Source organism: Schistocerca americana, chromosome 6 (assembly GCF_021461395.2).
Source record: "Schistocerca americana isolate TAMUIC-IGC-003095 chromosome 6, iqSchAmer2.1, whole genome shotgun sequence".
In the NCBI taxonomy this organism is placed as follows: domain Eukaryota; kingdom Metazoa; phylum Arthropoda; class Insecta; order Orthoptera; family Acrididae; genus Schistocerca; species Schistocerca americana.
Window position 1 is genome coordinate 248,821,315 of NC_060124.1, and position 24,440 is coordinate 248,845,754.

The following is a 24,440-nucleotide window of genomic DNA, read 5'->3' on the forward strand; positions in this document are numbered from 1 at the left end:
TCTCCATCTCGTGTAGGAGGCAATAGACGCGACGGAACGCCGTAAGTTCTTCGAAGCCGTCCTCCTTCCCGCCTCCCGCGCTTGAAATATCACTTCTCACGACAGTCTCCTCTCCAGACTCTCCAATCTGTGGGCCCCACACCAAGGCGTCTGTCGCCTCCGGTTTTATCTTCAGGAAAGAAGTTCAATGTGCACTTTCAGCATGGGATGTCCTCAGGGCACAAAATTAGTGCCGGTGTGCCGCAAGGACACGTGCTGGACCGACCGCCTGCACTTTTCTTCAATCGCAGAGCGTATTTCTGGCTATGCGATCTCGAACTGCGTACGGACGACGGTGCAGACTTCAGACAGAGCATTAGCGCCTGGCGCAGTGACAAAGATATCAAGTCGCTATTGATCCCATAACAACTTGGATCTTGACATGGTTCCTAGGTTTCATTAGAAACAAAAGCCAAGCCATTATCAATTCCTGTAACATCCAGATGAAGAACAAAGATGTAGAATTTTAACAACATTCGTCTTATTTTAAAAACTTCAAGAGTTTTCACATAAAAAATTCAGGGGCATGACTTTCCAGCCCTCCCTCGTATTACGACGCACGGAAGGATACAAGACACGACTTGAAGCGCCTCTGACGTTAAGACAGGATTCAGCATAGTAAATAATTTGGACGGATCTTACCAGTCTTGCAGATCGTACAGACTATTCAAAATCTCAGCTCTGTGTCATGCAAAATGAGTTCATCAGAACAGTATGTTCCCACATAAATGACTCCAGAATCAGACATAGGTTAACACTTCAAGGCACTGCACAATGACTCTTTCCAAGGCAACGCTACACGGGTAAGAACAAGAACGAGGCCGAGAGTGACTCCCGACTTCTTCTCAAACAAGCGGGCACACAGCACTCACTACCGCAAAGCCACGCCATTGGCTCCTGGCCAACGGCTCACCAAACACAAACAGCTCGCTGCTGTGGTTAAGCAAAGACTTTATGAAGGTATCAGTATCGATATATATACAGGGTGATCCATAGATCGTTACCGGGTCAGATATCTCACGAAATAAGCGTCAAACGAAAAAACTACAAAGAACTAAACTTGTCTAGCTTGAAGGGGGAAACAAGATGGCGCTATGGTTGGCCCGCTACATGTCGCTGCCGTAGGTAGAACGGATATCAACTGCGTTTTTTAAAATAGGAACCTCTAATTTTATTACATATTCGTGTAGTACGTAAAGAAATATGAATGTTTTAGTTGGACCACTTTTTTCGCTTTGTGATGGATGGCGCTGTAATAGTCACAAGCATATGGCTCAAAATTTTAGACCAACAGTTGGTAACAGGTAGGTTTCTTAAGTTAAAATACAGAATGTAGGTAGGTTTTAAAACGTCCCCTTAGAAAAATTGTACGTGACTGTACTTAAACTGACACACAATATTTTTTAGCGCAACGCAATCTGACTTTCAATAATCCCTACAAGAGAATGGCCCTGACTAAATTAACCTATACGTTTCGCAAATCACTTACCTCACAAAAATCTTCGTTACTCGAACTACTGCAATACAGCGAGCGCCACTACTGCCAGCCAAATAAAAGATTCAAACTACTGAAGGCACTAACTACAGATAGGTTTAGTTAGCAAATGAAAGATTTTGATAGAGAACAAACAATGTATTTACCTTAATAGTGTTCAAAAGTCATAATATATATAGCAGTTCATGACATCAATTCTTACAAATGTACTGTTTCTGATGGACCCACGTCCAGATCACCCGCTCTCAAAAATCCGCCATCTCACTTCCCCACATCCACCACTGCTCGCGGCTCACCTCCAACTGCGCAACGCTACGCTCTGTTAACATCCAGCTGCCCAACACTACAATGGCAGACAACAATGCAAACTAGCCACAGACTGCACACAGCACAGCCAGTGATTTTCATACAGAGCGCTACGTGGTGTTACCAATAAGAGAACCTAAACAGCCTACTTACATAGCCCCCATGCTCCCCACAAAAAATTTTGCAAATTGTTTTGGGCACTGGCCAATACATATTTGTTAAAAGTTTTTCACAATTACAATAACAAAGAAATCAAATGCACACACTTATTGATACCATGTTGGTCAAAAGCTAAAATTTTCTCACAGTCCATAAAGACAGTCCTGATTGTTCATCACAGTAAAATTGCAGTGTTTTTCTCAAAGTCTAAGCAGTAAAAGAAAATGCACACGGAAGTAGTGGATGTCCATGCAGTCTTGAAGAAGTAGTGTTGTCCTTCCAATGGAAAGACAATGCTGACTCTTGACATGCAGATAGGTAATGGGCCACAACAGAGCAAACCCACCGCAGAGTCAGTCGAAGTTTTGAAGAATATTGGTAGGTAGGTCATCACAGAGAAGACCCACTGTAGTCCTGGTAGAGATTACGGTATTGGTGGGCCACCAGAGGTGCAGACCCACTGCAGTCCTTGTGGAAATAATGGTATTGGTGGGCCATCAAAGGTGCAGACCCACTTCAGTCCTTGTAGAGACGGACAGCAGCCATCTGTTGCGACTGTGCAGGTGCACCATCACCATCGAAGAGTCTTGTACTATATAGCAAGTTCATAAACTACCACTTGTGCACTCACAAAGTTTTTGGAATTGCCCTTAGAACCTGTAATGCTGTTATCCAGTCACTTGCTGAATTATTAACACACGTGCAAACACTAACAGTCCTCTTTTTTTTCACATATTGTGCATATACTATGACCAACAGAAATGTGTGTAGTGAAATGTAACTTAATTTGAAGAACTGGTGTCTATACAATTATAAATTTACAACATAAGAATACAATTACAAAGGTACAAAATACATCATTAAAGAACATAACAATACAGATATCATTTTTAGTAATAGGGGCTTTACAAAAGAATAGAAATAAACATATACATCAGTGTTACAGGAATTATAACATAAGTACATACATAAAAGATCAGAATAACTTTTGAAACATCAACTTTACACATGAGTAACAAAACAGAACAGATAAATAATGTGTAAACATCTTTACAAAGTAAATAACATACTATTAGAAAAATTCTAGAACATAACTCTCATCAGCTAAACACATAAAGACAGGAAAAACACAAATACACAAGGGTACACAAACACATAGCAGAATAACACAAGAGGAAAGGACAGGGTTTGCTTTCAGTGTAACATTTGGTACTGCAGTCCAACCCAAAACTTCATTCCATAGATCTTTCGTCTTATTTCAACATTTGTTTCCGACAAAAAAATCCTATCCAAGCATGCTTTCTGTATTTATATGTTCACATATTTCTTACCTCATTATTTATTTTCCATTATCGTACCTCATCATTTATTTCCAAGAAAATCCTACCTAAATCTGCTATACCTAAACCCTACTTTTTTTTGTTCATATCCTCTTTCAAAGTACCATTTTCTTATAGCTTCTCAATGCATTTCTTCCAGTTCATCACAAATCGTTCTCTTATATAGCCTACCCCATCTTAAGCTAACTTAAATCTACTGAGCTCAGATGCTAAACTAAGGATGAGGCAATGCAGCAGCACAAAACAAATTAACACAAACAGCAATGACAAAGAAATGGAAATTGGCAAAGCAAGCAGCAGTAAATCTAAATTAGCAGAGCAATTGCAATATTACATCTAATATAAGGCAATGTGCAGCAAACAATAAAAATAAATCATTAGTAAAACTGGCTTAACAGAGTAATACAAAGTCAAATTTAGTAGCACTATGCCTGGCAAACAGCAGCAGCAAATGCAATAACTTATATCTAAACATGACAAAGCTCAAGCAGAAAAAATATTACACTAAAGACAGCAATTCAGATAAGGGAAATGTCTATTCACATCTTAATGTCTATGTAATTAAAGTAGTGGACCACAAAAGCCTATTCTACACAAAATCACCAAGTACTTGAAAAGAAAATTATGTATGCAATTCCTGTGAAGGGAAATGTCTTTTTGTGCTCCTTAGTTGTTTTTTTTAAGTAGATCATAAAGTTATTATTTACTGGATCTGTAGGCATAATATATCTATATTAGTACATCTATAAAATTTTATTTTAACCAATGCTGCAGTGCAGCTAGAAACTAGATATTGAACAAAATGAACAAACTCTCAACTAGAAAGACAATAGATGTAAAATGTTTCTCATCATTTCATTAGGCATTTTAATAAATATCATAAATGAAGAGCTCCACAGTAAAATCATATGTTTTCATGTTTGAGCGTGTTGTATTTGTGATGCTTTCTACAAAGAAATGTCAATAGCGAGGATAATGGCCTCCTTTTTTTCTCCACCTGTGCCTCTGAAAGGCACACACTAATGGCTTTTTTCCAGGCGACTGTCGCTCAGCTGGGTGCCCACGACGCATTACGTGAAGATGGTCACTTAAGTTTCTTTCCGAAATATTTACGACACCAGTTGGCACTACAGTGACAGTCTCATATAAAAAATTTCACAGGTCGAGAATTTGCGTTGAAAATGTGCAGAAACAAAATCCTATGAATATAACAGTGTTCAAAAAATTTTCGCCTGCATTGTGATACATTCACGCATTTACACACATTTCATAACTCTTAAAGTGCGATTCTCAGCTTATTGATCATAAACATACCTCAACAGCATAATACACATCGTCATCGTAATAATAACATCATAACAGATCAATCACTTCTCAGAATCGTCACAGCTTCTTTCAGTAATTTCAAGACCTTCAATATAGTCATCTACCTCAAACGTACATCAAAAATCATGATTCCTTACCAAATACATCATTCAAAGCTCTCATATTATCACAATGGTTTCAGAAAAAATATGAACAGTTCACAAAGTACAGACAAAATACAATTTCATAATTGTGAAGTTGTCTGTGTAATTATGTAAACATCTGTCACTGATGTAGTAAAATAAATGTTTGTCTCTCTCAGTTAAATGATCAGATAGCTGTGTAATTTATGTTAGAGAAATATGATACCGATGTGTAAAGTTGTATAAGCAAATACCATATTAGCTAGGGCTCCTTGTGCTTGCCAAACACATGGTACACAAAGTAAGCATGTACCCCCCTGAGGATTAATGTAATTATACCCTCAGGTGTTACAGATTGCAGGAATGGAATGAAAAGTATCATGGAAAACTTTCTTTGTAATTCAAAAATCTTGAAAAATAAATGGTTTAGTACAAAATTAATCACTCAAATGCGTATGCTTTAGCGCTAAATTTGCGTCTTTCTGTAAGATAATTCTGTGGAATTGTCGTAGTTACCGTCCTCTGTAAGCAAAGTTCTGCTGAAGTCAATGTACTTACCTCATCATAAACGAAAGTGAAATGCTTTGCTTATAGATATCTTAGTTATTACGCTTATTGCTGTGATGAAGAAAGTACTGTGCTGTAAGGTATTGTTGTGGTATGGAAAAGGCTGTCTCATTGTAGCTGTACTACGAAAGTTACTACTAAAACATGTTTTACTTTCAAGAAGAATTCAGAAAAACTGTGCTGATACAAAGCAGATACAGCACAAAAGCAACAATGTAAATTGTGTCACACATTAGTAGCATCGTGATATAATCGTGTAGCTGTGAAAGAAACCAAATGCTAAGTCATCTTTAATCCCACAGAAAGTACTTCAAATAAAGAATGTCTTTTCAAGTAAACCAAAATGTTGCACGAAAATCTCATTAGCCGGTATATGTTCTAAGTATGTGAGCCTTATAATCATTACATAATCGTACAATTAACAAGCAAGAATGCACACACACAGTAACACTGTGTTCTCTATTCACTATCACAATGCAGTGGTAATTACTCTCTAAATATGTTCCCTAGGTTCTAGATTGGATAGTTAGCTTCAAAACATTGTTGCATGATAACAGTTTCTAAGTGTGACAATGTGTACTAGTAGTGTGAAGTGAAAAATTTTATAGAAAAGACTAAGTTAAAAGGCAGATTATCTCTCAATAAATGGTTTTACATGTGAAATGTGGTGCAATCCTTTACTCTTCCTAGTGGATAGAGTTTAAACTTCAAAGCAATTATCACGTTGTATATGTCGGCAAGGAATGTTAAAATTTTTCTCAAGGTTAGCATCTATGTTATTTTTCGCTGAGTTTCGCTGAGCCAGCCGGCGCACGTGGCTGCCTGCGGTGCTAGTCATTGTCTGTCTCTTTGTTGGCGCGCGTCGGTATTGGGATTAGGAGACCTAACTTCTACAAATTCGCCTTGCCGAGAGAGCCCAGCCCTGTTTGAAACCCGCCAGTTCTGATGAAATTCAGGTCTGTCGTTATGATTATATCGTATGTCGTCATGTCGGTAGTTCCTGTGGTTTCTTTCTTGTCGGTTTAGTGGTGGAGAATTTCTCCCTGAATCGTAACTGCGCGCTCGACCGTTGCGTCTAAAGTTATTCTGTCTCCCATGATAATAATTGTTTTGGTTCCCATATTGTCTGTTTCTATGGGTATCTCTGTCATATTCATTACTACGAAAGTGCGATCTTTCTCTGTAACTATTATTCTGCCAACGGTTGTCATAAGGGTGGTGTCTGTTTTGGTCACGATTTGTGTTGTGAGAACAGCCTTGTCGTGTCCAGTTATTATTTCTTTCATCGCGAAATTGTGACGGACGTGACCTGCAATTGTTGTGTTTCTGTTTTCGCGTTCTGCGGTTGTCGGTGTCAATTTCCAGTTCTTGTAAGAGTCCCTGAAAAGCTTCAATGTCGTCTTTGCAACGTCCTGCCAAAATAATATGTCGTAAATGTTCAGGTAATTTGATTAAACAAATGCAGATGAGTTCTGAGGGGCTGTATGGGTTTGACAGGTACTGATTCTTGTGCAACATGTCTTCAAAATATTTCACAAGACTGGAAAATTCAGATTGTTCGAAATGTTTCATCTTTATGATGCTATGTTTTACTCGATCTTGTGTAGCTTGAGACCTATATGCTGAGAGGAAGGCATGATAAAATTCCCCTTCACTGTGGCAATCATGAATGACCGATCGCATTCTTACAGCTGGTTCATTCTCTAAATAGCCATACATAAATTCTAATCTGTGCTCTAATGACCAGTTGGGAGGAAAACAATGAAAGAATTGATGAAGCCATGCTTGTGGATGAATGTTGTTGCCAGAATTCTTGAATGTTTTGAATTTACGTGTAGTAATAAACAGCTTATAGTCAAAATCATCATGTCGGCGAGTCTCGTGTCGGTCATTGTTGCGTCGTTTCGGCGGTTCCATCTCAAAATTCGGTGTACCTTGCCAATTTCTTTCATAATTTCTTAAGTGCCCTGTGTCATTATTTTGTGGCTGTTCCATATTTCTATGTCCCTCTTCCCGTATTGGAGCACGAGTGTCCTCTGAAATACGTAATTCTTGTATTACCTGTGTCAGCTGATCTTGTACTTCCCGGATTTCTCTTTGGTGTTGCGTATTAATTTGATTCTGATTTTGTTTGAATTTCCTAAATTGTTCGTACTCTTCTGTGTCAGTGAAGGCTACAGGTCTTGTGTCATTCAGATCATCATCCACCTTTATAGATAAATTATTTAGCTGATCCGAAAGTTCAACTACTTTCTCTGATAATGAACTAATTTCCTCCATGTGTCGTTCTGAACCAATTTTCAGAGTTTATACTGTGTCCTTTAAGTTTTCCTGAGTTTTTGCAAGTTGCGTAACCGAATCGGTAGATCCAACTGAGTCAATCTTAGCTTGCAAGGTCTCATGATTTTCATAAACAATAGTTTGCAGTTCTTTTATGGCTGCTTCGTGATTCTGTAATGCATTTTCATGCCGCGAAAAAATAGGCTTCAAATGCTCACAAATTTGTGTTTTTACGTCATTACAGACTTTTTGACATTTCGATTCAATGTTATGTAACTCAGTAGTTAAATCTTCACGTGTTTGTTCAAGTGTGGTGTCTAACTTCCGAAGATTTTGTTCCATTGTGTCTAACTTTTGAAGCTTTTGTTGTGTTTGTCCCTGATTTTGTTCCATTTGTTGCATTAATTGCAATAATAATGTATTAGTGTCTGGAATCTGTTTCTCTATGCCTTTTGGCAGTGCATTTTCACCGGCAAAATTCACATTTTGAGAAGCAGAAAATGTGCCTTGACTCATTTGAGAAAACGGTGAGGACCCAAAACCTGAGTCTACAGTATTTGCAATATTGTGTTCTGTCATTTCGGATTCCTGAGGCGAGCTGTTGCCGACCGATCGATCGATAATGCTTCCCTGTTCACTACTTGTTTCATTGTCTACACCATTATTTGCCGCCCGCTCCATTTCCCTATGCACATTACCAAATTACTACTTCGAATGTCTGTTAATTCATTACACAGTGGTGCTGATAAGCTATGCTCGTCGTCACTATTATTTCTCAGCTTACTTTGGAGCCTAGTGTTACGTTTTTCACACGCCATTATTGTCACAAAATTTCACAAGATAACACAGAAAAGCACAATTTGAAGAGCAAAAATAAGAGAACACATTAACAAAGCACTGAAAATAATATCTAGTTAACTGCAAGCGCAGCTGCGAAATACTTGGTGCAAATCTACATGCATGCCACAACTGTTTTACTGTACAGCAATGAAAGACTGCAACTACAAAGGAGATTCTCTCTACAATTACGCGCTAGCAAAAACAATAGCTACACTAATTACACAAACTACAAGAAAAAATCAGAAGATTCCAGTGAGGTATCCTCGGCTAAAGGTCGAAATATGAAACGTCCACTTAGAAAAATTGTACGTGACTGTACTTAAACTGACACACAATATTTTTTTAGCGCAACGCAATCTGGCTTTCAATAATCCCTACAAGAGAATGGCCCTGACTAAATTAACCTATACGTTTCACAAATCACTTACCTCACAAAAATCTTCGTTACTCGAACTACTGTAATACAGCGAGCGCCACTACTGCCAGCTAAATAAAAGATTCAAACTACTGAAGGCACTAACTACTGATAGGCTTGTTAGCAAATGAAAGATTTTGATAGAGAACAAACAATGTATTTACCTTAATAGTGTTCAAAAGTCATAATATATATAGCAGTTCATGACATCAATTCTTACAAATGTACTGTTTCTGATGGACACACGTCCAGATCATCCGCTCTCAAAAATCCGCCATCTCACTTCCCCACATCCACCACTGCTCGCGGCTCACCTCCAACTGCGCAACGCTACGCTCTGTTAACATCCAGCTGCCCAACACTACAATGGCAGACAACAATGCAAACTAGCCACAGACTGCATACAGCACAGCTAGTGATTTTCCTACAGAGCGCTACGTGGCGTTACCAATAAGAAAACCTAAACAGCCTACTTACAGTTTGAACATTTTATTTCGGTTGTTCCAATGTGATACATGTACCTTTGTGAAGTTGTCATTTCTGAGAACGCATGCTGTCACAGCGCGATTGCCTGTAATTGCCATATTAATGCAATAAATGCTCAAAATGATGTACGTCAACCAAAATGCATTTGGCAATACGTGCAACGACATTCCTCTCAACAGCGAGTAATTCCCCTACCGTAATGTTCGTACATGCATTGACAATGCGCTGACGCATGTTGTCAGGCGTTGTCGGTGGATCACGATCGCAAATATCCTTCAACTTTCCCCACAGAAAGAAATCCGGGGACGTCAGATCCGGTGAACGTGTGTGCTTCGACGACCAATCCACCTGTCATGAAATATGCTATTCAATACCGCTTCAACCGCACGCGAGCTATATGCCGGACATCCATCATGTTGGAAGTACACCGCTATTCTGTCATGCAGTGAAACATCTTGTAGTAACATCGGTAGAACATTACGTAGGAAATGAAATCAGCATACATTCCACCATTTAGATTGCCATCGATAAAATGGGGGCCAATTATCCTTCCTCCCATAATGCCGCATCATACATTAACCCGCCAAGGTCACTGATGTTCCACTTGTCGCAGCCATCGTGGATTTTCCGTTGCCCAATAGTGCATATTATGCCGGTTTACGTTGCCGCTGTTGGTGAATGACGCTTCGTCGCTAAATAGTAGGCGTGCAAAAAATCTGTCATCGTCCCGTAATTTCTCTCGTGCCGAGTGGCAAAACTGTATACGAGGTTCAAAGTCGTCGCTATGCAATTCCTGGTGCATAGAAGTATGGTACGGTTGCAATCGATGTTGATGTAGCATTCTCAACACCGACGTTTTAGAGATTCCCGATTTTCGCGCAATTTGTCTGCTACCGACGTGCAGATTAGCCGCGACTGCAGCTAAAACACCTACTTGGGGGCATCATCAGAAACAATTCCTGTTTCCTTAAATAACGTAACTATCTGGCGAACGGTCCGGACACTTGGATGATGTCGTCCAGGATACCGAGCAGCATACATAGCACACGCCCGTTGCATTTTGATCACAATAGCTATACATCAACACGATATCGACCTTTTCCGCAATTGGTAAACGGTCCATTTTAACACAAATAATGTATCACATAGCAAATACCGTCCGCACTGGCGGAATGTTACGTGATACCACGTACTTCTATGTTTGTGACAATTACAGCGCCATCTATCACAAAGCGAAGAAAGTGATCAAACTAAAACATTCATATTTCTTTACGTACTACACGAATATTAATAAAAATGGGGGTTCCTATTTTAAAAAACGCAGTTGATATCCGTTTGACCTATGGCAGCGCCATCTAACCGGCCAACCATAGCGCCATCTGGTTTCCACCTTCAAGCTAGACGAGTTTCGTTCTTTGTAGTTTTTTCGTCGGATGCTTATTTCGTGAGATATTTGACCCGGTTACTACCGATGGACCACCCTGTAAATTGTAACTGACAAAGTTAATACATTCGATATAGTTGGAAAATAAATAACATAGACTTGAAAAAGTAAAATACGTGGTGAGAAAATTAAAGAGCCGACAAGCATACCATTACTCAAAGCGAAAACACAGTGCCATCTGAAGTGAGACTCAGCTGCAACTGCCAGACCAACCACTGCCTGCCAGTGCTGCCACCTTGCTGATAATCTGCCTCCTCAGCCTGAGTAAGTTTCTTTTGTAATTGTGGCTTGCAATGACATTGCTGTGGTGTTACTCAAATCTCAGAATTGGAACACGTCTTTCAATTCAAATCTTTTATACAATTTCAAATCAGGCTGAAGATAAATTTTATGGAAAACATTACCTCAAAACAAAAGATTAGGTCCCTCAAAGAACTCCATTTCTGTTTGCAAGCAAAATAAGCTCATAATAGATTGACTGAACTGGACTGACGTAAGCAAAGAAAGGGGAAAAACGAAGAAAACTAAAAATCATTACTAAATTTCGAAAGCTAAATTTATACTAACAATAAAACTGTAAAACCTTCGTGTCCGTCTGTTTGTCTGTTTCGACACGATAATCCCGCAACTACTAGACGAATTTTTGTGGAGTTTTCACAGATAACTTCAGCGTACCTTGAGGCAATGTACAGGCTTTATTTCATCAAAATCCGATCTTGAAAAAATGCTTCGTAGTTTAAAGTTATATCTAAACTCGTCGTGTGTCTGTCTGAACAAGCTAGTCTCCAAACCTACTACACGAGTTTTCACAGTATTCCTACAGATGACTTGAGCATATTTTGAGGGGAGATACAGACTTTCTTTCATGAAAACTGGAACACGAAAAAAGGATCGTAATTTACAGTTCTATCTAAAATCGTCTATTCTGTTTAATAGTTCAGATGTTTAACCATCACAGCGTAGTACACCACAGAAGCAATAAATGGAACTTTTAGTTTTGTAGTACAACAAATAACCAGGAGATAGCGCTGTTAATTTTCTAACACAATGAGAGATGTATTCGGAAGCTTATGTAAGTGACAGAATTAAACACTGCAGTCTTATCTTTACGAATAGAAACCAATGGCAAATTTACTTGACTGGAATATACAGACTTACTAATTTGGCTTTATGTTTTCAAAACTTAACGATATTACTTTGCTTCTTTCGATAGGTTTTACTTATAATCTTTGTTAGGAAAAACGAATTCATTGAGTTTGTTTCGGGATTTGGGTGCCTGCTCACTACAATTTTAGTTTATTTTTCTTTAGGAATAAAAAAAGCCTAGAAAACAGTTGAGTATCTCTGAATACATCAGAAAGGCTAATAGACTATGTAGTTTCCAGACGCCAACGAGGATCGTGAGGTGAGGCTTGCAGCAACACGAGAACATCAGGTTTTAACTCGCACTTTGGAAACTCCTTCTGAAAGCGGAGGGCGATGTGGCTCTTCACATAGAGCGTCATGCGTTATCTCGCCAGTCAGCACCCTTCAATCGCAGAGGCTTTAAGATACTTCTATTCAGTATTACATCATAGAAGCGGAATTTTCGAAGGGAAGTGTCACAGGTAAGCGAGTACCCCAAATCCCATTTATCCCAAATTGTTTACCACTTCATTATAAACATGAGCTGTGTATTGGACGTTGATAGAAATTAACGAGGAGATTTGAAAATGTGTGTCCGACCGGGATTTGAACTCTGGATCTCCTGCTTACTAGGGAGGTGCTCTAACCCTAAGTCACCGAAGACACTTATACCGAGCACCCCCTCCAGCACACCGACATTCTCAACTTACTCCACACACTATGAGAGTAGTGTTCCCTGCCCGTTAATCTCAATGCTCGTGGCAAAGCCTATTCCCGCATGAGTTCGAGAGTATGTGTGCATTCGCACAGAAATGATCTTTGGCTTGTAAATGGAAATGTCTTGCGACGAGGGCCTCCCGTCGGGTAGACCGCTCGCCTGGGGCAAGTCTTCCGAGCTGACGTCATTTCGGCGACTTGCGTGTCGATGGGGATGAAATGGTGATGATAAGGACAACACAACACCCAGTCCCTGAGCGGAGAAAATCTCCGACCCAGCCGGGAATCGGACCCGGGCCGTTAGGTACGACATTCCGTCGAGCTGACCACTCAGCTACCAGGAGCGGACTTTTGGCTTGTGATCGCCGTAATTATGTGTTTATGGTGTCTGTTTTTTCGCACATGTCCGAAAGAAGCACTGTTGTGAAACTGGATGACTCCGCCAGACGGGATTCCTTGGCGTTTTGACTTTATAAAACGTCGTAGTTTCTGTAAAGTATCTTTATAGCACTGGGAATTGATTCTAGTTCCAAGGGAGCAGAACGCCCCTGCAGTCGAAGAAGGAGGTCATCATGATGTAAAGTGGGAGCGCCAGGGCAAACCAACAGTGGAAACATCCCACATCATGTCCGCCAAAGAAATCCTACGCTGTTCACACAAGTTCCGCTCAGGTCATAGTGACCATCTTCTTCGACTTCAGGGGCCCTCTGCTTGTCGAGTTCCTCTTGCGCGGGACCGTAATCAATGCACAGCGCTGTAAAGACACTGTAGAAACTGCGATGTGGCATAAAGTCAAAATGCCCATAAATATTGATCGTCTCGTCTCGCAGTGGGATAAATATGTAAATGTGCGTAGTCATTACGAGGGCTTTCAATAAGTAACGCAACACATTTTTTTCTCCGCCACTTTCGATTGAAAAACTGCCGAATTTGTTGTAGGACGTAGTTGAATATTTCCGCTTCAGCCCCAGCAGTTTAATGAAGTTCCGATAAGTAGCACCATAATACGCATCCTTCAAACCTACATGGTTTCAGAAGAAAAATCTAGTTTCTTCACTTATTGAACGTCCCTTGTACTTCCGAATGAAACTATTCTATGGTCCCATTGAGGCGCGTTTTCGGCTTTCATTTGACTGGCCTTCATGTCTACCACTAGGTGTCGGAATTCGGCAGCTCTAGGACTGTGGCCAGTCGCGACTGTGGTTCGTCATTTCGGTACATTGTTATTCATATTTGGCCAGGATTCCAGGACTATTTATTGAATATGGAATCAGTGGTTCAGAAGGACCATACTGGTAAAAAGTTGAAGTACCAAGAACCTATGTAAACGAATCTGTCACACAACCAAGTTCCACCCATTTCTCAGCCAGATGACAGCCATTGTTGCTGCTGCAAGTGGCAGCCCTGTATACCAAATTTCGTGCCCTGTATACCTGCAAATAATCAAACAATTTTAAGATAGAATATTCTCCCTACTTCACTGTTTACGCACAATAAGCAGAATTCCATTAATTGTTACCTTTCCTGGAGTTGTAGTTTCAGTGACCAACTGTGCAGATTATTAATACTGGTAGGGTAATGTCCATGTAGCTACGGAAAAATATTTTCTCAGAGCAATATATTTTTCATTCCATTCGGCTAAAACACAGTTTTTGGTACGTTTCTTGCTTACAGTACACATGAGATGCCTACTGCTGTTTCACAAGAATTTTCGCGTGTGGAACTGGCAATGTAAATCTATACGTATTACAAAAATGGATGTACATATGTATGAATGTTCCGCATCTCCTCCTAAGCCACTGTACCGTTTTAAACTAAAATTGGTACACTTATTGCTTACTGTCTGGAAAAAATCGTTATGGGGGTAAGAACCAAATACCTATCAAAGGGATGCGGCTGAAGGTGAAAAGAAGAGTAGCTCACGACGTGGAGTCATGAGTACGGACCCAGATTCTCATTTATCCAACACGCAAACCTAAAGAAATCAATAGTACTTTTCTTTCTGGCAGGTTGTTTATATTCACAAACATTGAGCAAGTGGCAAAAGCCAAGGAACAGCTTAGAAAAACAAAAAGATATGAGAGGGATCTGACAGATCTTCCTCATCACACCTGTGTCCTGGAAAGAAACACTGTGCTGGAGTTATATTTTCATGGGGAAGCCTTTGTTCCAAGCATTTAAAGATATTTGTTTCTTTCACAGTGCTCCCAAAATCATAAAAAAATTAAAAGAGACGTTTTTACAGTGGATCGACTTGTAGTGTGAACATAGGAAAGAACCCTCAATATATTTATAACAATTATGTATCCCAGTTATGTGAGTAAACAGCTTCAAACCCAGATCAAAATAAGTTTAAAACATGCATACTTATGAGTAGTTTTGTTTGATTACATTGTTGAATTGGCTTAGAAATAGGCCAATGAAAACAAAAGGAAATTGCGCATACAGAAAAGTTAGAGAACAATTTATGCACAAATATGAATCAATAATATACAAGAAAAATAACTCTAATAAACTGTGTATAACTAGAGTAACTGTACATGTATAAGGAAAAAAATCATGCACCTCTGTGGGACTAGCTCGACAAAAGAAACTTGAGTACATACGATCATATAAAACAAATTGAATGTATAAAAGGGTATCAAATACGCAACAACACAATGACAATTCAAAATTAAAAGCATACACAAAATAAAATGAAGTAGTAATTCATCAAAAGTTACAGAGTGAGGACAAGAAGTTTCAAGCCTGCACATGTAATCGGAGTCACATATTGAAGCTAATGTACAAAGGAAATTGATTGTGCATACATAATAAGTTAATGGTTAAATGTCTTCCTTTAATGATGCACTGCTCAGCAACACTCAACAAAAATAATGACAACAATCGGCAGATGTCAAGGTTAACTACGTACATACAAGAAAAAAAATCGTGTAAGTTAAGTGGAGCTAGTCATGCAAGGGCCGTTTATGGGCTACGGCTACCCACTAAATGCCATTATTTAACAAGAAATAATAATGGAAGCACACTTTTCACAGAACACAAAAGATAAAGCATAATTACATATATACACAACCTAACATAAAGAAGCAGAAGCATTGACTTCGAAAGGACAATCTACACATGTTCACACAAAACTTACATCGCACCAAATTCATCTTTCACACTTCGCTGTTCTCTTACACTCGGCTATGAGGGGATGTTGCTAGGGCACTTGGAGGATAACTGCTTTAATAGGCGTCTTGGAGGATCACTTGGGAGGGTTTTGTGGCTGCACCTCGGTGTTGACGGGGCGTTGATCTGTGATGACGGTGATCAGCTCAGCCTCTTACATTGTACCTGAAGTTGTCTGCAAGACCCAACTCGAATTATCCACAACCCAGCAAGTGACAGCAGTGTGTCGGAATGGAGTGTATGTCGACAGGCACATGTGACATGTCAGAGTCCGTGTTTTCTGCTTAATAATGTCCATGACAAGCGTCAGCAAGATGTCTTCTCCTCGCCATCAGGTTAGTGTTACCCACTAATGGCAGAATGAACCACTCTTGATCTTTACATTAGTATCAGAATTCAGGTACTGCCTTTTCTTACGACATGACATATAAAACTTGAGTCCTGCCTAGATCTCGCCGGCTTCCATCTTTACCATTCATCAAAAACTGAATTATGTACATATGACAATACACACTTACTTTTGAAGGCGACCAAACAAAGTAAAATCAGACAGAACGTACATAGCGCCAAAGAAATACGTACATCTGCCATAGTTTTGTTACTCATAGTTATCTTTAGATACCTTGCAGTATCACTCTTTCGATTAGGATGCTGGATCCTCCACATCCTATGTGGACTACGAAAAGCTTTGGAAAAATTCTTTGTTAATGCATTGTGTTTGTTAGGTAATTGCTGAGTGCGTACTAAAACCTTCTGGCCAACATAAAATTCTACTTGTCTCACCCCTTTGCTCCCATATCTAGTTCTGCTCTCCACTGCTCGCTTCGAGTTTTCTAATTCCATCTCTACGATTAATTGTCGATGGAGTCTGTGCTCCTTTGGCCATGTTACCGTTTCCTTTATACAGTTAGGACATTCTTGATTCTTCAGAACGAGGACTGGGGCAAGCATATTCATTGGGAAGCACATTTAGAGCATCCTGGAATGATCGAAGATGCACAGCCGATGTTTTGTGCCACCTGCAGCAGTAGAGTCTACATGATTTTCCAGATTCTTTCATCACCCTCTAAGCTGGCTTCGGCGAAAGATACTATGACGAAATAAAGACTGGTTTAGTCTTACGGTTTCTTGTCATGTATAGGCGTTGTAGAGACCTAAATTGCGGACCATTGTCAGAGGTCATTCGTCTCACTGTACCTACTTCCTACAATAAACGATTTGCAAAGGTGGCTGCCACAGTCTTGTCAGTGGCCTTTCCCGAGGGCACCAAAGTCACAAAATGTTTGGGCATAACGTTGCAAAGTGATATGAAATGGAACGAATGTGTATGGACAATAATAGGGAAGGCAAGTGGTTGACTTAGGTTTATTGCGAGAATTTGAGGAAAGTGTGATTAATCTGTAAAGAAGAACGCGTACAGAGCACTAATGCGATCCGTTTTCGGGTATTGCTCAAGTGTTTGGGATCCCCACCAGGTCAGATTAAAGGAAGACATTGAAACAATTCAGATTTATCCTGCTAGATTTGTTACCAGTAGGTTGGACCAGCACACGAGTATTATGGAGATGCTTGGTGAATTCAAATAGGGTTCCCTGGAAGGAAGAGGACGTTGTTTTTCCAGCACACTGTTGAGAAAATTTAGGGAGCTGTCATTTGAAGCTGTATGCAGAACGCTTGTGCTGCCATCAATGTACATTTCACGTAAGGAGCACGTAGATGAGATAAGAGGAGGTTGTATAGGCAGTCGGTTTTGTTTCGCTCTTTTTGTGAATGTAACAGGGAAGGAAGTGAATAATTGTGGTACAATATACCCGCTGCCACAGACCATACGGTGGCTTGTGGAGTATGTATGTAGATGTGGAAGTAGGTATAAAATTTGAGGTATGTGGGTTTCCAGAGGTGCAGGAGAAGTTGTCGCCCTGTGCTCCATTCGATGCATATTAAGAAAAAGGAGGGGAGTTACGGAGGGGACAATGATAAACGATAAATGATAAATATATAAAAAGTACTTTCCACTACCCTAGAGTAAACGTCGGTCATAAAAAAAATCCACGTATAGTTATGATATTGTTTCTGTTTCACATCAGGGTGCGAGGATTTCATTTAGAAAAAGTTCCAGACATTTACACCAAAATCTACACAGAAAAGTGACGCGAATTCAAACGAAACAAGGGTCTAACCGAATTAAATTAAGAAGTTTTGAGAAGAGCAGTGTTATGCTTTCCAACGAGGTATTTCATTACGAGGTAACGTTACTCTGGAACTGATCTTCGCGAGCCTTGGGAGAAGCTCTGAAAGATCGTTCAGAAAAAGAATTCTTGGATACACATTTTGTAGGCCTTGGGATGTGTCACTACTCTGGGAACTGAGAACGTAGGCCCTGGCGGACCCCGGAGCCCTTGCTCCTCGCTCGAATACAGTGCACTCGGCCGCTGAACTATATCTGCGGTTAGAGAGGAGTCATGGCGCTGAAGATCGGCAAGTTCACTAATAGGGGCCCGGCCTCGGTAAGGAGCGCTGATAGCGGGTGATTTAAGTGAGAATTAATGGCGGCGCCAACCGCGGTTAATATCCTGAGAACCGGGCCGGGGGACTCGCGTGCTCCCCTCCACTCGCAGCAGCCGACCGCGGCGGGACCGCGCATGCGCAGAACACACGACCGGCATCTGACTCAGGGTGGTGGCGCGATGGTGTTGCGTCTATTTCGTACGAGATAGTCATCCGTTACTCGAAGCTTCTAGACCAAGGGAGTCCATCTCAAAAGCTGACATGACGCAAACACACAAGTTATTGAAAAAATGAAAGTGATTTAAAATCAGTTTTCATAAAATTTACATTTATTTAGAAAAACATGTACAAAGCAGAAGAGCAACGACAATATTAATTTTTGTGCATGAGACATGACACCTCTTTTGTGCTACTACCTTCCCTATTTCACCATAAAACTTATTCGCGGTAATTACTTTGAAATCTGATCCAGGGTGAATGTCTGAAATTTTGAATCTGAAAAATTTATTTCGTTTTATAACTGAAAACAGGTGCTCACTTCGGTATGTACTTGCAAACATGGAAATAATTTCATACACACAGCTACGGCTACAGACTGCACTGACAAAGACTTTGGTCGAGATCGATCTATTGTTTGTACTTAAGTGACTTCTTACTTTCAAAACAACACCATTTAATTGTGGGTGACATTACCAACTCCTGTTCAAGGTAACACACAGTATCACAGCCCGAAACGGCAATGACTGCTGAAGGCGATCCCCATCGGCGCCTTGCAAGGCACAGTCCAACTGCAGCCACTGGAGTCAGGGGAACAGGGCTGATACTTTCGCGTGCCAGTGTTTTATTACCTCTGGGCGACAAAACTTTACGAAGCTACCCCCCACAAAAAACAGGTCTCGTAACAACTGCTGGGAAGAGCAGTTGCCATGTTCTGCATACCAGAACGCAGAACTCAGAAAATTTGCTCGGTCCGCAGAGGTTCCTCATCCTGCCTTGGCACCGACCGTGGCAAGGACTGTGTCTCCTTGAGTAAGAAAGAGCCATTCAAATTTCTTGGGGATTCTGAATGGAGGTGACCATTTTGCGGAAATAAGTAACTGCTCTCATAATGATCGTATCAAAAATCAAACTGCGGAGTAGCGCTCTATAATACGAAAGAATTTGGCTGTTCCTGTCTCCTTTCTCTCCTTTTCTGGAGGCAGTAATTTTCATAAGAAGTTTACAAACTACAAAATAAAATCAACGACAAAAATAGAAGTTCACAATCCTGTTGATCGTAAACAATGTTTCCAGATTGTGTGCCGGCCGAAGTGGACGTGCGGTTCTAGGCGCTGCAGTCTGGAACCGCGCGACCACTACGGTCGCAGGTTCGAATCCTGCCTCGGGCATGGATGTGTGTGATGTCTTTAGGTTTGTTAGGTTTAAGTGGTTCTAAGTCTAGGGGACTGATGACCTCAGATGTTAAGGCACATAGTGCTCAGAGCCATTTCAACCATTTTTCTGCTGTTTCGCCGCTATACCGCTGTTCTTGCGCCTTTTAGTAGGCCATCCTTAATTAGAGAGTGTCGAAGGGGTTGCCGGTCTGCAAGCGTGTAGGACTTCGTCACGATTTTTGTATGTACAGGTACATTTTTAAAGCTGTTGATAAAGACAGGCGCATGCCACGTAAGGTTTTGCCAAACTGGGCGAGGGGGGAGGGGGGGGGGGGGAGGAGGTTGTCACATCCCTCTGTGATCACGCCTTAGGAGATCACGAAATATGAGCGCTGAAAAAACACACGCATCCTTCGCTGCTTCGGATCACATTCAAATTCCGTCGAATAGATTTTAATGGTCCTTAGTGGTTCTAACTTCTACACATGAGTAAAAATTGGGGTCACGTTGCACCCAAAACTGGTGTGATCACTTTCGATTCAGATACAGCCGCGCTATTTCCTTAGAGAAGGGCTGAAACTCTCAAGGGTGTCAGCAGCGTTAAAGGTCTTGAAGAACGTCTGCCTGCTGCTCGTGGCACCGTCAGCTGCCGTTTCGACCGCTAAATGTTTGGGAATCAGTGCCCCAGGGAAAGGGACGATTTCGTTGACTTCCTTTATGCCATCCAACGCGGCCTTTTCGTATGTATTACGAGCAGCGGTATTTCTGGAATGTTTTCCTTCACCACTCTTAAGAAATCCACGTGATTTCAAAGCTTTGTGTCGCAGCTGTAAGCTCCATTACAGAGGTGTCAAAAGAAGGGGAGAGAAATGAGGGTAAGAGGGCTGTGGCGACCTTCCCATTGGGTAACACCTTCGTGGTGGCTTTGGGTAGAATTTCAGTGAAGTTTGGTGCCAATGTGATATAATTAACTCATCTTACACATAACATGAACTTCTGGGCTAAGGCCTCTTTAGGTATGTGTCGACATCTTGCAGTTTGAAGCGCCATCGAGTCCGAGGATGACGTCGCAAGGTGCCAATCTTTTTCGCCTTTATTGAGGAAGTTTGTACGCACCTTTAACGAATTTTGTAATTAAAGCATCGCAATGGATGGGAATTACGGGGTTTCGAATAAGTGATCTTTTAACTCTGTCACGCAGTGTAGTTAGGGTACAGTTTTAGAACACATTCAGTCAGATTACACATTGAAATAAATAAATAAATAATTCTTGCAGACTACAGAGTACACTGTTGATTTCAGATTACTTCTTTCGTGTTACATAACTCTTTCGTCACTAGACCATAGCCAGAGTTATCTTTGGTTACAGGTACAGCATGATTCAGATTTCCTTAGCGCAGAATATCTGGTCTACGGATTATCCGCGCACAGTTGTTTTGAATTGTGTTCGAAAGTGTGCTGTGTCAAAATGTTTCTGTATACGTGCTGTTTAATAGAAAGTATGTATTTGTACATAAACATTCGTCGGAAGCATACACCTACAAGTAAAAACAGCCTAAAATGAAACGTAATGATGTAAAGTTGATGTAGACTGTCAAAGCACCTGAAGATGAGCCCCAGGGCACGAAATGCATCGTGCATTTTAATAATTCTTTTCTACTTTCTCCACACATTTTAAATGATACCAGTTCTTTTATGGATTCTTTCGTTACTTCTTGGTAGAAGAATTTTAGATTTAAGGTTGAATAAGAGGTACACTGTTTTTGTTCTACAGATTTTTGTTAATTTCAAACTAGTTTTCGGCTTATTGGCCATCTTTAGGAAACAGCTGTTGAGGAATAGCGTACTGCTGTTCGTCTGACCAGTCTTGTGAAACAAATTTCTGACTGTGAAAACGTACATTACGAAAACGTACGCGATTTATTAAATAGCTATGGCACTAAATTGGAATTTGTGCAGATAAGTATCGGCGGCTGAAGAAAGGCGATTTTGGGAGTGTGGCTGCAACAAGGAGACAGTAGTGCGCAGAACATGTTCTCCGATCAGGGGGCTCTCTCTCTAACGAAGTATCAGTACACCAGCCAACTAGTAAACGTCCAAAAGGTCGTCCGCGAACGACGTGGAAAGACAGAACTTAGGCGAGCCTGGAGGAAGCAGATCCAACCGCCATCACCGAGAATTCTCGAGACAGCAGTAAATGAGCAAATGTTTGTATACAATTTTTGTGATGTCACAGTTCTATCTAGTCATAGTTGGTTAACTGGATGCACTGACCATTTCTTTATGTATTATTTTGACTATTTATTAATTTTTGTCTTCTGCCAAGGACCTTTTTATGGGCAATAAATGGTGATGTTGGAGTGAAGCGTGTATAATGAATGAAGTGTGTTTGGTAGAGTAAGAGAGTGAAGCCGAGACTCTCAGCAACCCGTTATAATACACACCGAGAGACAGAAAAGCATCGTTTGTTGTTAGAATATGCGGGATAAAATTCGTTTAACTATACCGATGTTTCCACTCTGCAGGAAAAGAGAACCATCGTCGGGGAAAAGTAAATGAAAAACAGAAACAGACAAAAATTGGATATTTACTTCCCGAAAGTGAGATGAAAGCAAATGGATTTGCACTGTTGCCGCCACCTCTCGCATCCCAATTTCTACCGTTTGCGGTCCTTCCAGTCTCTTTCACTAAGACCTCTAGCCGCCATTTTTCCTGTAACGTCATCTTCCCATCATCTTGAAGGCCTGGCACGCTTTCTTCTTTGATGCGGCATCCACTGCTATATTAGTTTTGCCCATTGTGTATGATACTCTTTGTAAGTGACAATACCAGATTAGACGTTTCCTTTCTACACAGTCTAGAACTGTGCTTACGACGTTCTTGATCTCCCTGAGTCTGTTATGTCTAACGTGATTAAGCCTGGAAAATCCACTACACCGCCTCCAAGAACCATCACGAGAGCCTACAGGCAGGGTCTTCCCACAACCCTGCGCCATACGTCTTGATACTCTGGACAGTGATTTGTTTTGTACTGCGCGATATGTTGCTCTTCCAGTGGATGCTATTTCCTTATTTTATGGCTCTCTTGCCCTAACCAGTTTCATTGTTTATATCATCCGTACTTCTGCGTCATTCACAAACAGTTCCGACACCCTTTAACAAAATCAGCACTCACTTCTGTTTCATTAACAGCATTTTCTAACGCCATCAGATATTGTTTTAGATATACACTATTTATAGTAAGTCCCTGTGTTTCATATTCTTCTTTCAATTTTCGAAGCATCTAATTTTCATCTTCCTCATCTCCAGCTACTATCACGCGAACAAGATGTCATCGTTTAAGTGGATGCCTATTCCTCCGAATTTCCTTTTCCAAGATGTCAACGCCTCCCCTAATTAGGTCTTAAACAATGTAGGAGTGAGTGTGCGTCCTTGGTGCAGACCCTTTGCACCTCACACTCTTGAGATAGCTGATTTCTCATTTTTACCATTGCCGTTGTCACCTAACATCCCATAGATGTTCGAGCTCACATGCTTTTCCTCTTCGTCGAAATATCTTGGCTCAAACTTGTCTAGGGGTTGAACCGCACGTGTCGCATTAGACGCCCTAAATTAAACACTTGTGACCGTTTGGTTAAATTGTCAGGCTGATGGCAAGTTTGGGAAATACATAGTTAATATAACATATAACAACCATAATAATAATAGCGAGAACTAAATTTACGAGCCGTAAATGATGTAGGCCACACAGCTGCGATTTGGTTAGATTAATTTTTATTCAGAAAGCAAACTAATAACGAATGTGGTCGTATTTAGAATTACCGTTAGACTCGAGCGCATATCCATTTGACACAGTTCGACCATTCACAATCTCATCGCGAATTACCAGTCCAATGCACCACCTCGTTAACTACGCGAAAAGTTAGAGTTCACACCAAGCGCGGCTGTTTACCGCTCAAAGTCCCGCGATAACACACAACGCGAAATTTTCTAAGTCGTTTCACATCCTTGCTGCCTAAAGACCGACCGTCCGCTTTCGCGTCTCAATCCGAACTGTACCCTTTGACGTCCAGGCCACAACGTCCTTCTGCCCGTCTCCGCCACGCCCCCGCGTGCCGGACATCCTAGCTCAACTGACTAGGGCAGTTCCCTTTCCTGAAGCCGTCCATCAGCTTATTCTACATTATTTTACATTTTAACATATTTCAATAATCAAAGCTTGACCACTTTCACGTTCTAAATAAAGTAACAATAATATCCATTACATAACAAACGTTAAGTCCTTTTACATAAAACCAATACACTTTCCTTCTTAACTTTGAATGTCACGGCCGGCAGCATTGCACCAATGTGCTTTCTGATAAATAAATAAAGAACAAAAGTAACTATTATGCAATAAACTTTACAACAAATATTGTATTACCTAACGATTCAATAAGGTGTCATGCTGTCATCGTTCAATGTGTTTTGTGTGGAGGAAATGATGATCCGATGCTTAACTGAAAATAGTGATAATTTAAATTTGCTATATTTTTTAAACAAATAAAGTCACAGAGTTGATATTTACAACGTATGTCATTATAATGATGCGCTTCTATATCCAATGTCGATCGTTAAGTTCGACCAAAGCGTTCATATTTTAGCATTCAGGTCTTTGTTACAAAACCTCTTAATTTCACTTTAACAGTGAATCCTGAACTACTATAGATACAATCAATGCTCAA